General features: G+C 45.3%; 1 protein-coding gene and 1 pseudogene across 2 annotated transcripts in view; one reads left to right on the top strand and one right to left on the bottom strand.

Moving 5' to 3' along the window:
• LOC124781662 (thiosulfate:glutathione sulfurtransferase-like) overlaps positions 1 to 17,488 on the top strand; it is a 312,880-nt gene that overhangs the window by 17,600 nt on the left and 277,792 nt on the right. The gene's annotated exons all lie outside the window — the stretch shown is intronic.
• On the bottom strand, positions 376 to 493 carry LOC124728259 (annotated as a pseudogene).

The raw sequence follows: 17,488 nt of genomic DNA, 5'->3' as shown, positions 1-17,488 counted from the left end.
CCCTCTATGATTTTTACCTCCCATACTTCTCTCCAGTACTAAACGGGCGATCCCTTGATGTCTCAGAATGTGTCCTATCAACTGATCCCTTCTTTTAGTCAAGTTGTGCTACATATTTCCTGTCTTCCCAATTCTATTCAGTGCCTCCTCATTAGTTATGTGACCTAAAAACTAAACTCCGTCCTAACAGGCTCAATGGTACCGACAGACCGCTGTGTCATCCTCAGCTTACAGGTGTCACTGGATGCGGATATGGAGGGGCATGTGGTGAGCACACCACTCTCCTGGCGATATGTCAGTTTACGAGACCGGAGTCACTACTTCTCAATCAAATAGCTCCTCAGTTTGCCTCACAAGGGCTGAGTGCACCCCGCTTACCAACAGTACTCGGCAGACCAGATGGTCCCCCATCCAAGTGCTAGCCCAGTCCGACAGCGCTTAACTTCGGTGATCTGATGGGAACTGGTGTTACCACTGTGGTAAGGCCGGTGGCTAGTCATGTGATCTACCCATCTAATCTTTGGCATTCTTGTGTAGCACACTTGAAAAGCCTCTATTATCTTCTTGTCTAAATTCTTTGTTGTTCATGTTCCATTACCGTGTATGGCTACGTTCAGGACGAATACCTTCAGTAAAGAATTCCTAACATTTATATCTATATTCAGTGTTAACAAATTTTTCTTTTTCAGAAATGCTTTTCTTGCCATTGCGAATGTACAGTTTATGTCCTCTCTACTCTGGCCATCATCAGTTATTTTGCTGCTCAAATAGCAAAACTTTTCTACAACTTTTTGTGTCTCATTTCCTAATCTAACTCAGGATCACCTGTTTTAATTTTACTCCATTAAGTTATTCTTGTTTTGCTTTTGTAGTTGTTCATCTTGTATCCTCCCTTCGAGACACTGTCCATTCTGTTCAGCTGCTCTTCCAAGTCTTTTGCCATCCATACCTGAGTGTTCAGAATTACAATGTCATTAGCAAACCTCAAAGTTTTTATTTCTTCTCCCTCAACTTTAATTGCAGCTCCAAATTTTTCTTTGGTTTCCTTTGCCGCTTTTTCAATGTACAAGGTGTAAATTATTACGAGATGAAAAAATGACTCTATTACTCCATATTAAGGTTGCCTTTAGTACAAAAAGGATGTGCACAATGCACTTACCCAGTAATATACAAGGCATGTTCAGAAAGTAATTGTACTAGATATTTATATATATTTTTAGACAAAAAGTGTATTTGAATAAAATTTCAAGGTATTGTTGATACACTTATTGACTATTTTTCCACATAATCACCATCCTGTTCAGGGCATGTGGTGAGCTGTGGGACAAGCTTCTTTATGCCATTCTTGAACTCTCCCACCAGCTCCTCCTTCCACTTCAGAACCTCTTTCTGCACCTGCTCATCAGCTGAATCCCCCTGCGGGTTCGGGGGTAAGAATAGGCCCGCGGTATTCCTGCCTGTCGTAAGAGGCGACTAAAAGGAGTCTCAAACGTTTCGGCCTTCTGTGATGGTCCCCTCTTGGGTTTGACCTCCTTTTTTCTTCCAAATTTCCGTCGTCAGTGCGTGCCATTTGGGGAAGGACACCTTACGTGGTGTTTTTGTATTGGTCCATCATGCTCCACCATCTTGCATGTTACCTATTGTCGTGGGGGGGGGACTACGCCCAATATCTTCTGGGTGGTCTCCTCCTCGCCTTGTGCGCACTCTTCTTCTTAGCGCCTACGACAACTGTGGACCCTTTAAACACCTAAAATCCAGCACGGTAGCCAGTCCGTTGTGGTGGGGTCGTCATGTACCCTCTTGGTGGTAGCCCCCTGACCACGCAGGGATCGCACTACAGATGCCTGAGCTGTTTCCTCCCCATGCATGCCAAGGAGTATGTGCCCATCTTGTCTGGGGCACGGGGACTCCGGGCAACGGGATATCGGCCAGGTACCCGTTGCTTTGGCTGGGTGGCGCCCTTGGGGAGAGCCCTCGTTCGGAGTAGGTGGCATCTGGGCGGATGTGGCGCAATGAAGCGCAATAAATCACATCAAGCTGGTGGTCGCACGGCCACCAGCGTCTCTAAGCGAGGTAGAGTCGACTTCGATGCTGCGCAGTATGACCCTCAGACGTTCCCCTCGTTGGCTGCGCCATGGGAGGGACGCCGATCTAGTGCTAAGCGGGAGCCTTACGTACCGCAATACCTTGTCTGCAGCAGGACTGATGGTGACTCCTTTCTTCCGACGAAGCTTATGTTTTTTGTGGAACACCTGGAGGATAAGTTTGGGGAAGTGGCGGGGTTGTCAAAAATGAGGAATGGGTCCATCCTCCTCAAGACGTCCTCCCCAGCCCAGTCACGAGCGTTGCTCTTGTGTGATAAGCTGGGTGACGTCCCTGTTACCGTCACTCCCCACAGTAGCTTAAATATGGTCCAGGGGATTATTTACCATCGTGACCTCTTGTTGCAATCCGATGACGAGCTGAGAGCCGACTTGGCACGACGTGGTGTGCATTTTGTCCGTCGTGTCCATCGAGGACCCAAGACAAACAGGGTGGCCACCGGTGCCTTTATCTTGGCCTTCGAGGGTGATGTCTTGCCCGAGAAGGTCAAGGTGATGGTTTACCGTTGCGACGTCAAGCCATACGTGCCTCCCCCGATGCGGTGCTTCCAGTGCTGGAAGTTTGGGCATATGTCCTCCCGTTGCCCATCCAGCGCTACATGTCGAGATTGCGGACGCCCCTCTCATCTTGATTCTCCATGTGCACCTCCACCTGTATGTGTTAACTGTGGGGAGCACCACTCTCCATGCTCGCCGGATTGCCCCGTTCTTCATAAGGAGCGGAAGATCATGGAATTTAAGACCCTGGACCGGCTTACTTATCGAGAGGCTAAACAGAAATATGAAAGGTTGTACCCTGCTTCCCTTCGAACATCTTATGCTGCAGCCACGTTATCGTCGCCCGCACGGGCGACGGTTGTCGCTTCATCTGTGCCGCCTTCAGTGGGCCCTCGGGGCCATGTATCTCTGTCTGCCCCCCTCGTGCCTGGGGGCAAGCCTTCCTCTCTTGCCCCCTTAGCAGTTGGGGGCAAACCCTCTTCTGTCGCTCCCCCCAAGCTTACTTCGGGAGTGACATCTGCTCCACAACCGGGAGGCTCGATTCCTCCCCCTCCTTCTCCGGCGGCGTTGCCTCCGCCGGTTCCTCACTCGCGGAAGGGGTCCCTCGGGGCTCTCCCTTCCTCCGTTTCTTCTCCTTCCCAGCCGGATGTCAGCCAGTGGCTGAAGGTTCCGCCACCTGCTGGTCGTAGGGCTTCTGCGTCGTCGTCAGCCTCCGACGCTCCTTCAGAGAAGCTCTCCCAGCCCTCTCACCCTAAGGGCAGACGCGAGAAGAAGGAACGGAATGTGTCCAAGAAGAAGGACGTTCCGGCGGTTTCAGCACCGCCTGCTGTACATAGTCCTGGCTCCGGGGATGAGGTGGAGATCCTCGCCTCTGCCGCGGATCTCGCCCTCACGGAACCCTTGGGGGCCTCTCCTATGGACTCAGCTGACTCTCCCCCAGTGGCGGCGGTTGGCTCTGAAGCGCTGTCTGCCTCTTAGTCGCATTCACGCCCTCCCAGTCCCTTCCTGCTTCCATTCTCCAATGGAACTGCGGCGGTTATTTCCGCCACCTGCCAGAGCTCCGGATGCTTCTGAGTGATTCCCCTGTTCTCTGCATTGCTCTGCAGGAATCTTGGTTTCCTGCACTGCGGACCCCCGCCCTTCGCGGTTATCGGGGATACTATAAGAACCGTGCTGCCTGTCAACGAGCGTCAGGTGGGGTTTGCCTCTTCGTTCACCACTCTGTCTGTAGCTCGCCAGTACACCTTCAGACGCCTTTAGAGGCAGTTGCTGCCAGGGTTGAGCTCTCGCCGGCTATTACTGTATGCTCTGTTTACATTCCTCCGGATGGGGAGCTCCCCCGCCATGTCTTGGCTGCGCTGCTGGCTCAACTCCCGCCACCATTGCTGCTTCTGGGCGATTTCAATGCCCACAATCCTCTCTGGGGTGGGACTGTCTCCGATGATCGCGGTCGGGCCGTGGAGCATGTGTTGGCTCAGCTCGACCTTAGCCTCTTGAACACCGGTGCTCCCACACATTTCAGTGTGGCCCATGGCTCGTTCTCGGCCATCGATCTCTCTATTTGCAGCCCTGGACTTGTCCCATCCCTCCACTGGAGGGTACATCCTGACCTGTGTGGCAGTGACCATTTTCCCATCTATTTGTCACTGCCACAGTGTCATTCTTCTGGGCGCTTGCCCCGCTGGGCTCTCCACAGGGCTGACTGGCCAGCTTTTACTTCCGCTGTAACCATTGCGTCTCCCCCACAGGGTGACATTGACGAGGTGGTCCGTGTTTTCACCACGTCCATCATTTCGGCGGCCGAGGCTGCCATCCCCCGTTCCTCTGGCCTCCCTCGGCGGAAGGCTGTCCCCTGGTGGTCGCCGGAGATTGCTGAGGCTATTCGCGACCGTAGGCGGGCTCTCCAACGTCATAGGCGGCACCCGTCTCTGGAGACCCTCATCGCCTTTAAGAGGCTCCGTGCCTTCGCCCGTCGTCTTATTGCACGGCGTAAGCAGGAGTGCTGGGAGAGGTACGTCTCCTCCCTGGGCTCCCGTGTCTCGTCCTCGCACGTGTGGTCCCGGATCCGGCGGATTTATGGCTCCCAGACCCCTATGGGTGTCCCTGGGCTCTCCTTGGACGGCGCTGTCTGCACGGACGCTGCCGCCATTGCTGAACGGCTAGCCGCGCACTTTGCTCAGAGCTCTGCGACTGCCTCCTATCCCCCCGCCTTTCGCTCTCTAAAGGAGCAAGCCGAGCGGACGCCGTTCTCATTCCACACGCGTCGTTCTGAAACATACAATGCTCCTTTCAGCGAGAGGGAATTCCTCGCCGCCCTCGCCGATTGCCCTGATACAGCACCAGGCCCAGACAGCATCCACGCGCAGATGCTGAAGCATCTCTCCAGGGACTGCCAGAGACACATTCTCGCGATATTTAATCGCATTTGGAGCGAAGGCGTGTTCCCGTCGCAATGGCGGGAGGGCGTTATTGTCCCCATCTTGAAACCCGGTGCGGACCCACTGGCGGTGGACAGCTATCGTCCCATTACCCTCACCAACGTTTTGTGCAAATTGCTCGAACGTATGGTGGGGCGGCGTTTGTGTTGGGTCCTTGAGTCGCGCGGTCTCCTCGCTCCATCCCAGGGTGGCTTCCGTCGGGGCCGGTCTGCAGTGGACAATTTGGTGCGGCTGGAATCTGCTGTCCGTACGGCTTTTGCCCGACGTCAGCACCTTGTTGCTGTATTTTTCGATCTGCGGAAGGCGTATGACACCACATGGAGGCATCACATCCTCGCCACGTTGCATGGGTGGGGTCTTCGTGGTCGGCTCCCGGCTTTTCTTCAAAACTTTTTATTGCGCCGCTCTTTCCGGGTGCAAGTCGGTGCCACCTCTAGTTCCTCTTATATACAGGAAAATGGGGTCCCGCAGGGCTCGGTGTTGAGCGTCTCCTTATTTTTAGTGGCCATTAATGGTCTGGCAGCAGCAGTGGGGTCGTCGGTGTCTCCTTCTTTGTATGCCGACGACTTCTGCATCTCATTTAGCTCCACGACTACGGGAGTCGCCGAACGCAGGCTGCAAGTCGCCGTTCGCAAGGCCGCATCATGGGCACTGACTCATGGCTTTCAGTTCTCTGCTGCCAAGACTCGAGTAATGCACTTCTGCAGGCGTCGGACGGTCCACCCTCATCCTGCACTTTACCTCGACGGCCACCTGCTTGAAGTGGTGGACACTTGCCGCTTCTTGGGACTCGTGTTTGATGCCCGGCTCACATGGGTTCCTCATGTTACTCAGCTGAAGCAAAAATGCTGGCGGCACCTCAACGCCCTCCGCTGCCTTAGCCACACGTCTTGGGGTGCAGATCGCTGCACGCTGCTGCGGTTGTACCGAGCCCTTGTGCAGTCCCGGCTTGATTATGGGAGCCTGGCCTATGGGTCTGCGTCCCCCTCAGTGTTAAAGTTGTTAGACCCCATACACCACTGTGGGGTTAGGCTTGCCACTGGCGCTTTTCGCACCAGCCCCGTGGATAGTCTACTGGTGGAGGCCGGGGTTCCCCCACTGCGGATTCGCCGCCATCGTCTGCTTGTCGACTATGCTGTCCACGTTCATTGCTCGCCAGATCATCCCAATCGTCGCCTGCTTTTCCCTGCTATGGTCCTCCATCTGCCCGAACGGCGCCCTAGGTCTGGGCTTTCCATAGCTGTCCGTGTCCAGTCCCTGCTGTCAGAACTGGGGTCATTCCCTCTTCTGCCTCCCTTCCGGGTCCGTACACCTACGCCTCCCTGGTGTTTGTCTCGGCCGTCCGTCCGTCTGGACTTGGCACAGGGACCCAAGGACTCGGTTCCGCCTGTGGCCCTCCGTCGCCGTTTTCTTGCTCTCCTCGCCTCATTTTCAGACTGTGAGACTGTCTACACTGATGGTTCCCTGGTTGATGGTTGCACTGCCTACTCTTTTGCTCATGCTGCTCATGTTGAGCAGCGCTCCTTGCCGGCTGGCTGCAGTATTTTTACTGCAGAGCTGGTGGCCATATTGCGCGCTCTTGACCATATGCGTTTCTGCTCGGGTAGGTCCGTCGTGATCTGCAGTGACTCCCTGAGCAGCCTTCAGGCCATCGACCGCTGCTATCCCTCCTCTCCTCTGGTGTCCTCCATTCAGGAGACTGTTTCCGCCATTGCCCGTTCTGGTCGTTCGGTGGTCCTGGTTTGGACGCCCGGTCATGTTGGCATCCCAGGGAACGAACGTGTAGACAGGCTGGCCAAAGGGGCGATCGACGCCCCGGCTTTGGAGATCGGCCTTACGGCTCGCGACCAGCAGATGGTGTTGCGCCGTAAGCTGATTGGGATGTGGGCTACTGAGTGGCGTGGCATGACAGCCCCGAATAAACTGCGGGCTGTCAAGGAGACGACCGCCGTGTGGCGTTCCTCCCTGCGGGCTTCTCGCAGGGACTCGGTAGTCCTGTGTCGGCTGCGCATCGGCCATACGTACCTGACGCACGGCCATCTCTTGCGTCAGGAGGATCCCCCCCTGTGTCAGTGTGGGTCCCGGCTGACGGTCGGCCACATTTTGCTGGAGTGTCCTCGACTGCGCACACTCCGGCAATCTTTTAATCTCCCGGGCACTTTGGCTTTGGTTTTATCTGACGATGCCTCCAGGGCTGATGACGTTTTAAATTTTATCCGTGGTAGTCCGTTTTATGGTTCGATTTAGGGAGGTCCTGCACCTTTCCCTTTCTGTGTCTTTTGTCCTTGTGTCTGTTGCTGTTCTGGTGTGCCGTGAGATGGTTGACTCTTTCCCATTTTTGTTCTCGTGGTCAGTCAACCAGTCTCCGGCCATCTTCCTTTCTTCTGTTTCTTTCTGTCTGGTGTGCCTCTGTCCTGTTCTTGTTTGTAGTGTTTGTTGCTGCATTTGTGTTCTTTTAGCGCTTGGGGGGACGTCTCCTCCCCCTTTGGTTTTTACATTCTCCGTCGATTTTGGGCTCGCCTGATTTTGGAATGGGGGACTGATGACCTTCGCTGTTTAGTCCCCCTTAAACGTCCCAACAACCACCACCACCATCAGCTGAAAATTTAATTCCTCTCATGTGTGCCTGGGGTGAAAAGATGATAATCTGCAGTTGAAAAGTCAGAGGAATACAGGGAGTGGTTCAAAACATCCCAACCAAATGAGTCAAAGAGTGCCTTGGTAGCTAAGGCTGCATGAGGATAGGGGGTGTTGAGCAACAAGCGCACTCCTCTTGTCAGAATTCCCCTCGTTTTGTTTTGAATGCTCCTCATGAGTTTTCTAGGGTCACACAATATCATTTTGCATTGGTGGTCTCCCATGAGACAGAAATTTGACCAAAGTGTGAATTTTTTGGCAGATCGTGAACTGGTGTGAAGCCACTGTGATGACTGTCCTTTTGTCTCAGGCTTGTAATGAGCCACCCACATTTCATCTCCAGTCACAATAGAGCTCAGAAAATCATGACCTTACAGTTCAAGTAGCTCAAGAAACTTATGGGTGCTATTGACCCAGTTTTTCTTGCGCTGCTCTGTCAACTGTTTTGGGCTCCATCTTGTGCACAGTTTCTGGTACCCTGGGGTTTTTGTGAGTGTCTTGTATAAAAGAGCTCAGGAGAGCTGTGGAAACATCACAGAAATTTCATCCACTGTCAATGGATGGTCTGCATTTTTTGCACCAAATTTTCATTAAAAGATTGAAGGTCTTTCACTCCTCTGTTCACAATGAACAATTGTTTTGGTTCCTCCAAACTCCCTACACCACTTAAACACACTCATTCTGTTCATAATTCCTTCACTGTAAACCATTTTGATTTGCGAAAAAATTTTGGTAGCAGCTTGTAGGAAGCAGATCACAGCACATGACTTGCACTTGGTGGGATTTCTTACCGATATCTTTCACGCAACTGGACACTACAGTGTGAGTTTATGTACTACTGTATACCTACGACACTTGCTGTAGTCAGGGCACCCCCCACTCCCCCACCACCATTCATTGTTGTCAACCCTCAAAATGCACAGCCCATTATGGCCACTTGCTTTCTGAACATGCCTTGTATGAGGGCCAGTCAAGTGAAAACAGAACACCCGTCACAACAGGACCATGGAATGGTTCCAGTAAACATAATTACCACACACGTTAATCCATTTATCCCACTGGGAGACACCGAACACTGTTAGCTGCTGATGGATCCACAAGCGCACACACTCTTGCACTGTCTTGTCCAAATGAAACTCACGATCCCACACGTTTTCTTCAGGTTGCCGAAAATCACACTGTGAACAATCTGGGATGTACAGAGGATGTTGCAGTGTTTGCCAACCAAATCACCAAAGCATAGTCTTTGTCCGATTATCAGTGTGGGGGCAAGAGTTATCGTGCAGCAAGATGATTCTGTTCAACAGCCAGAGGGCAGATGGCAAAACCAACAGTGAAAGAATCCCATCAAAGAAATCTAAACACGTGCACACAAGTTCTGATAATGTTATGACAACCTTCTCTTTCTACAGCTGGGACCCTCTGCAACATGCCATAAAAGTCAAAATGCCCAGGATTGTATGTTGTTGGACGGAATCATCATGTTGCACACGATAATGCTCACCCCCCCCCCCCCCCCCCCCCATTGCCAATCAAACAAAGGCTACGTTTCAGTGATTTGATTGGGAAACACTGCAACATCATCTGTGCAGAATGGATCTTTTGCCATGTGATTTTCATATCTTCGGTGACGTTGGTTTCAGTCAGATGGGGAAATGCAAGAGTCATGTGAGTGTGGATCCTTCAGCATTCTGCAAAGCAAGAATTGAGTGCCTCATTGCCCAGTGGGATAAATGTCTCAATGGGTGTGGTGATTACTTTTAAATGGAACCATTCCCTGGTCCCACTGTGGCGAGTGCTTGGTTTTCATTTGAGTGCCTTTCATAAAATATCTAACAGATAGCACAATAAAATTTGTAAACAAGCTCATAAAGTTTCTCCTTGACAACTCCTTCTATTCCATAGAAGAATTTCTATTATTGTAATGTGTAAAGGGTGGTGGGTACAAATTACTAACTCACACCTGTATATTATTAAACAAAAGAAAAAAAAGACATTACAAATGTTCAGCATGTAGGTGTATTTACAAAATAATTTGTGGTGTGAATGTAAATGACTTGCTACACATCATTAGGATTTATTGTAAAAATGATCCATAGAACATGAGACTAACTGACCGACCCCATATTCCTGTTCCGTAAGCCATGATAGCATTAGAATATGAGAAATATACCAGTTGTGTAACATCATCTGCTGTGAGTGGCTTATTGTCTCGCAGAACAAATATGGTGGAGCTTAGTTTGGTGGTTGTGGTAGCGATGTGGCCTTTCCACAGTAAAATTTATGTACAGTGAGTCCAAAGAATTTTATTGTTCGAGTGAGGATTCCTCTATTCTTTGTTGTCGTTGTTCGTGAACATTATTGTTTTAGTTTTCTCATTATTAAGAAGTAGCCTATTGGTTGAAGCCATTGACCAATAGATTCTCGGATATCCTTTTAGCTTTTTGTATCACATCCTTTAAATTTTTGTCAAGAGGTGTGCTTTTTGTGTCATCTGCAATAAGACTCATTTCACTTTCGATGTTAAGAAATAAATCATTTATGTATTATAAGTAATAACAAGGTCCCGGTGTACTACCTGTGACACTCCACGATTTATTTGATATATATATATATATATATATATATATATATATATATATATATATATATATATATATATATATATATATATAGAGAGAGAGAGAGAGAGAGAGAGAGAGAGAGAGAGAGAGTTGTATTTCTACTGCTTTTGTTTTTCTTCATACCTGAACAGTACACCTATACTTTGCTATACAATCGCTCTACCTTTTCATATTATGGTACTTTTTGATTTATGGGCCACATTGTTACCTTTTACATCCAATAGTGACACTCTGTTTAGTTTCAGCTTCTCTCTTTAGGTGGCTCTGCTATATTTTGTCTTTGTCGTTACTTTATTTGCTACGCTATCACTTGGTTGTTTTCCAGTGACTCAATAGACTGATGTATTAGTTCTTGTTTTGTTTGTTTGAAGTAATTGCTGAATTGCGAGCATGTTTGGTACAAATGAATTACAAAGACTGTATTTTTGCTATATATGCAATTAATTCATTAATTCTTAGAAATATAGTGATTCATTTTTTTTAGGAAAACATGCCACCCAAATTTTGAAATGGAATATGGAAACTGATACAAAGAGAACCCGAAAGTCTGTCACAGTAGAGACCAAAATAGAAACTTTGTCACATAGAAACTGTTGAAAAAGTAATTAGCATCTGTAGTATAATGGGACTGCCAAAGTCCACTGTTCGAGGTGCTCACGATATACAAAGGGCATTAGGAAAGTTTTCCAATATGATGCAACAATAAGTCGCAAGAGGCTGGTTGTTGCTGTGTTCTGGGAATGCCTCATAATTGCACTGTAGCCGCTGTGCCAAGTCTGTGGGTGATGTCGTTCACTAGCAGTGGTAGTTTGAAGTGCTTGCTACGGTATTGTGGTCATGAAGTGAGATTCGGGCAGTGTTGCTGTACAAGTTTGCGCTTGGTTTAAGCATAGAACAGTGCTTAGAAGAAAAGACTCTTGCACTTGGTGATATTGTGTCCATGTCATACAACTATATTCAGGTGGTACAGGGAATTTCAAAGAGGAATTTTCACTCTGGAGGATGCTGAGCAGATGGGAAGGTCACTATCATCAGTTACAGAAGAAAATGTTGGTTGTGTGAGGAAAACGGTAGACAAAGACAGGCGAATGACCTATAAGCAGATAGCGGGTACCTTAGGGATAAATGCACCAGCAATTCGTTTGGTTCTGCATCATCATTGGCAAGTAAAGAACCTTTGTCGTCTCTGGGTGCCGCATAGACTGATGGAAGAACAGATGACACGATGTGTGACTTGGTGCCAGGAGATGTTAAAAAAGTTTTCTAAGATACAATCTTAACATGTGAATAATATCACTGTCAGAAAATCCCGATCAGTAAAAAAAAAATAAAAAAAAATAAAAAAAAATAAAAAAAAAATAAAAAAAAAATAAAAAAAAATAAAAATCTGTGACTGACGTGAAGAGTGGATGCTTGGTTCCTCCATCACGAGAACGCTCCAGCTCGGTACGCCAAAGTACACTTGTTCATCTATAATGACCACGTTGTCAGTTGGGTGTTAAACACTAATCTCCTCCTCCTCCTCCTCCTCCTCCAGGGGTACATCAGGTCATTGGAAGTATAGGCTATGAGGTTGGTAGCCAGCTAAATTCTCTCTGAAGGTCTTGTAAAAACTGCAGGTGTTGTTCTTGGTAAAATCTTGTATTTCATTTAACTTTTTATTAAGAGACATTTATGTCTACCTCTACGAATTCTTGCCACTTTTTTCTGTGTTTTATGACTATGGAAATTATTCCATGCTTTAATCCTATATTTGACAGTTTAATCCCTTGTGATGTTCCATCATCTACTGATAGGTTTTTTTCTTCTCGGGAGTAACCTAATTTTATTGTTTGCTTCATTTTCTCCATAAGTTCAGACCAGTTTGTGAGGTTCACCCTATGGATTTCTTCAGTGATTTTCTTCTGGTTGAGACCTAGGTATTTGGGACCAGCCCAGAAACTGTGGGTTACTCCTATCTGTTTTCTGGTGGGCTGAAATTTTACTTTGATTTGGAGTAAGTGGTGGTCTGACTCGAAAAATCCTTTCCTGCTTTTTACACTCAGGACTTCTTTGGTTTTCCATTTGGTGATAGCATTATGGTCAATCTTGAATTCTCCAAGTGCTTTATTGTAGGATATCTATGTCTTTAGGTTCTGTGTGGGTTTCTGGAATTGTGTTGGCATAATTTTGAGACTAAAATTTTGGCAGAAGCTTGTTTTCATTGTTTTCCATTGTGTAGATGGAGGCGGTCCATTGTTGACGGGAAGCATAATAGTAGTATTAATAATGTTGTTGGGGTCTTCAGTCCTGAGGCTGGTTTGATGCAGCTCTCCATGCTATTCTATCCTGTGCAAGCTTCATCATCTCCCAGTACCTACTGCAACCTACATCCTTCTGAATCTGCTTGGTGTATTCATCTCTTGGGCTCCCTGTACGATTGTTACCCTCCACGCTGCCCTCCAGTACTAAATTGGTGATCCCTTGATGCCTCAGAACATGTCCTACCAACCGATCCCTTCTTCTAGTCAAGTTGTGCCACAAACTTCTCTTCTCCCCAATCCTATTCAATACCTCCTCATTAGTTATGTGATCTACCCATCTAATCTTCAGCATTCTTCTATAGCACCACATTTCGAAAGCTTCTATTCTCTTCTTGTCCAAACTATTTATCGTCCCTGTTTCACTTCCATACACGGCTACACTCCATACAAACACTTTCAGAAATGACTTCCTGTCGTGAAATCTATACTTGATGTTAACAAATTCCTCTTCTTCAGAAACGCTTTCCTTGCCATTGCCAGTCTACATTTTATATTCTCCCTACTTCGACCATCATCAGTTATTTTGCTCCCCAAATAGCAAAACTCCTTTACTACTTTAAGTGTCTCATTTCCTAATCTAATTCCCTCAGCATCACCCGACTTAATTCCACTATATTCCATTATTCTCGTTTTCCTTTTGTTGATGTTGATATTATATTCTCTTTTCAAGACACTATCCATTCCGTTCAACTGCTTTTCCAAGTCTTTTGTTGTCTCTGACGGAATTACAATGTCATCGGCGAACCTCGAAGTTTTTATTTCTTCTCCATGGATTTTAATACCTACTCCAAATTTTTTTGTTTGTTTCCTTTACTGCGTGCTCAATATACAGATTGAATAACATCGGCAAGAGGCTACAACCCTGTCTCACTCCCTTCCAAACCACTGCTTCCCTTTCATGTCCCTCGACTCTTATAACTGCCATCTGGTTTCTGTACAAATTGTAAATAGCCTTTCGCTCCCTGTATTTTACCCCTGCCATCTTTAGAATTTGAAAGAGAGTATTCCAGTCTACATTGTCAAATGCTTTCTCTAAGTCTACAAATGCTAGAAATGTACGTTTGCCTTTTCTTAATCCAGCTTCTAAGATAAGTCGTAGGGTCAGTATTGCCTTACGTGTTCCAACATATCTACAGAATCCAAACTGATCTTCCCCGAGGTCGGCTTCTACCAGTTTTTCCATTCGTCTGTAAAGAATTCGTGTCAGTATTTTGCAGCCGTGGCTTATTAAACTGATAATTCGGTAATATTCACATCTGTCAACACCTGATTTCTTTAAGATTGGAATTATTATATTCTTCTTGAAGTCTGAGGGTATTTTGCCTGTCTCATACATCTTGCTCTCCGGATGGTAGAGTTTTGTCAGGACTGGCTCTCCCAAGGCCATCAGTAGTTCTAATGGAATGTTGTCCACTCCCAGGGCCTTGTTTCGACTCAGGTCTTTCAGTGCTCTGTCAAACTCTTCACGCAGTATCGTATCTCCCATTTCATCTTCATGCACATCCTCTTCCATTTCCATAATATTGTCCTCAAGTACATCGCCCTTGTATAGACCCTCTATATGTTCCTTCCACCTTTCTGCTTTCCCTTCTTTGCGTAGAACTGGGTTTCCATCTGAGCTTTTGATATTCATACACTACATTCTCTTTCTCCAGAGGTCTCTTTAATTCCTGTAGGCAGTATCTATCTTACCCTAGTGAGATAAGCCTCTACATCCTTACATGTGTCCTCTAGCCATCTCTGCTTAGCCATTTTGCACTTCCTGTCGATCTCATTTTTGAGACGTTTGTATTCCTTTTTGCCTGTTTCATTTATTGCATTTTTATATTTTCTCCTTTTTTTCAATTAAATTCAGTATTTCTTTTGTTACCTAAGGATTTCTACTAGCCCTCCTCGTTTTACCTACTTGTTCCTATGCTGCCTTCACTACTTCATCCCTCAAAGCTACCCATTCTTCTTCTACTGTGTTTCTTTCCCCCATTCCTGTCAATTGTTCCCTTATGCTCTCCCTGAAACTCTGTACAACATCTGGTTTAGTCAGTTTATCCAGGTCCCATCTCCTTAAATTCCCACCTTTTTGCAGTTTCTTCAGTTTTAATTTACAGTTCATAACCAATAGATTCTGAACAGAGTCCACATGTGCCCCTGGAAATGTCTTACAATTTAAAGCCTGGTTCCTAAATCGCTGTCTTACCATTATATAAATCTATCTATCTGAAACCTGTCAGTATCTCCAGGCTTCTTCCATGTATACAACCTTCTTTTATGGTTCTTGAACCAAGTGTTAGCAATGATTAAGTTGTGCTCTGTGCAAAATTCTACCAGGCGGCTTCCTCTTTCATTTCTTGGCCCCAATCCATATTCACCTACTATGTTTCCTTCTCTCCCTTTTCCTACTACCGAATTCCAGTCACCCATGACTTTAAAATTTTCGTCTCCCTTCACTATCTGAATAATTTCTTTTATTTCATCATACATATCTTCAATTTCTTCGTCATCTGCAAAGTTAGTTGGCATATAAACTTGTACTACTGTAGTAGGCATGGGCTTCGTATCTATCTTGGCCACAATAATGCGTTCACTATGCTGTTTGTTGTAGCTTACCCTCACAACAACAACAATAATAATAATAATAATAATAATAATAATAAATACAATGGAAAATCTAGGATGGAACATGAGAACATTATGAAAAATATACTTGTCACTCACCACATAACAGAGATAGTGAGTCGCAGATAGGCACAACGAAAAGACTATCGCACAAAGCTTTCAGCCAAACAGGCCTTCATCAGAATTAGACAAAACACACACACACACACACACACACACACACACACACAGTGCAATTGACACACTCATGATCACAGTCTCTGGCTGCCAAGGCCAGACTGATTCAACATCTCTGCTATATGGTGAGTAGCAACTATCCTTTTCATAATATTGTAATAATAATAATAATAATAATAATAATAATTATTATTATTATTATTATTATTATTACACTATGTGCTATTAATTTATTCAGTTTGCAGTTGTTGGTGATACACTCTGTTATGGAAATGTGTGCAAGTATTTATCTGCTAGTATTATCTGTCACTCTTGTTAAAGTTATTTGAGTTGTTCAAAATGTATGTAAATTAGTGCTTTTGTTAATTTTGTTTGAGTAGTTGAAATTGCTTGTAAATTAGTGCTTGTTGTACATCTAACCAATCTTTATTATAGCTTTATGTACCATATTGTTCTATATGTAATACGGTCCATAACCACAGAATTTAAATAAAAATAAACAGATAAATTACTTCTGCTTGCTGCTTTCTTATGACACAATACAGATGGAGACCTACAGACAGAGAAAGAGCTATCTAGTTACAAAGTGATAGGAGATTGAGACACACAGCAGAAACACAATGGAGTTTGTCTTATGTGTGATAGAAATGGAGTTTGTTTCAGTAGGAGGAGCTAGGATTCCAAGGGATTAATCACAGAGAGAATTTAGAAAGCAAAAAATTGGAAAATTACTTTGTAGGATCTTATAAAAATATGTAAAGATTCAATTGGAGACAGAAAGCTAAGAAAAACATCCATTGTGGCAGATGTCACACCTTGATAATAACTAACTGGTGAGATTTAAAAAGTTTGTAGTAATCAGAAACAATATTTGCCTGTTAATGTAAGGTCACAATTGGTATCAGTGCATTGTTTCCGTAATACATTGACAATATGAGTTGGCTGTTGTTTGAATAAAAAATATAGGCAGTTGTCTTTATAGATTTTGCTCAACAGTGTATTCTTTAAAAAAGAAATCCTGTGTAGTGTCTCAAGCAATAAAAGACAATCCTCAAATTTGATATTGAGTTATCTTGACAGGTTATGGGCCCAGAAAATCTGGGTGGAAAAAAAAGTGAAAATTTGTGAATGTATAAAGATTGTGATTTTCTTGTAAGAAGAATTGTGCATAGTGTGTCGAAATGTGGCGTCGTCGGCAGAAGGTATAGCATTAAACAGTGTGCCAAAATTAAAAGATGTTGCAAGTTTTCTGATATGGGACTTGGAAATAAATGTGATGTTCTTGAAAAAGGACCTTAGTGATACATTACCGGTGATATCAAGAAACATGAAAAAATTGAAAAATAAAAATTCAGTGGGAACAAACAGGTGAATTTGCAAAATACTGTACTTTGAGAACTATAGATATCAGTGCTTAAGCAATATCGTTAGTTGTGAGATCTCTAAGGAAATGATTATGCACTTACAAAGATGTATCAGAAGAATACAGACCAACAGAAGGCCTCAATTACTTGAACAGGCACACAACTCTGAGTATGATAGAAATAGAATTTGGTGTCCAATAGTTCTAATGTTCAAACCTTGTCATTCAAATCGAACTGCCTGAGACAGAATATTGATGAAACAGCATTGATCACAAGGATAAGAAGAAAGTTGCCTAATGAATATAAACATTTTATAAGTGCTTGGGATGGTACTACTAAGGAGCAGAAAATGTTGGACAAACTGAAATGATGTCTTCAATCTGAAGAAGATAAAATGCAGGAAAATAAAGAAGACATATGTGTCAAACAATGGAAAGTCCAGGGTGGAATGTAACAATAATGGATAGTTCCAGTTACCAGAGATGGTGGTCATGTGTGTGAGTTGCATTTGCGTGTTTGTGTGCATGTCTGTATGTTGTCTATTTTTGATAAAGGCCTTGTTGGCCGAAAGCTAACTTTCCGGCAGTCTTTTTTTGTGCCTTTCTGCGACTCAGTATCTCCACTATATATTGTTTTCATTATATTGTTGAAGAAATGTGTGTTGCATTTAAAGCTGTAGCCTACAAGGAGAAGAATCAGAATAAAAACAATGAGAAATCAGTGAAGTGCTTT

This window comes from Schistocerca piceifrons, chromosome 1 (genome assembly GCF_021461385.2).
Source record: "Schistocerca piceifrons isolate TAMUIC-IGC-003096 chromosome 1, iqSchPice1.1, whole genome shotgun sequence".
NCBI classification, from domain to species: Eukaryota; Metazoa; Arthropoda; class Insecta; order Orthoptera; family Acrididae; genus Schistocerca; species Schistocerca piceifrons.
The sequence above is the reverse complement of the archived record's forward strand: the minus strand, read 5'-3'. Positions and strand labels throughout refer to the sequence as shown.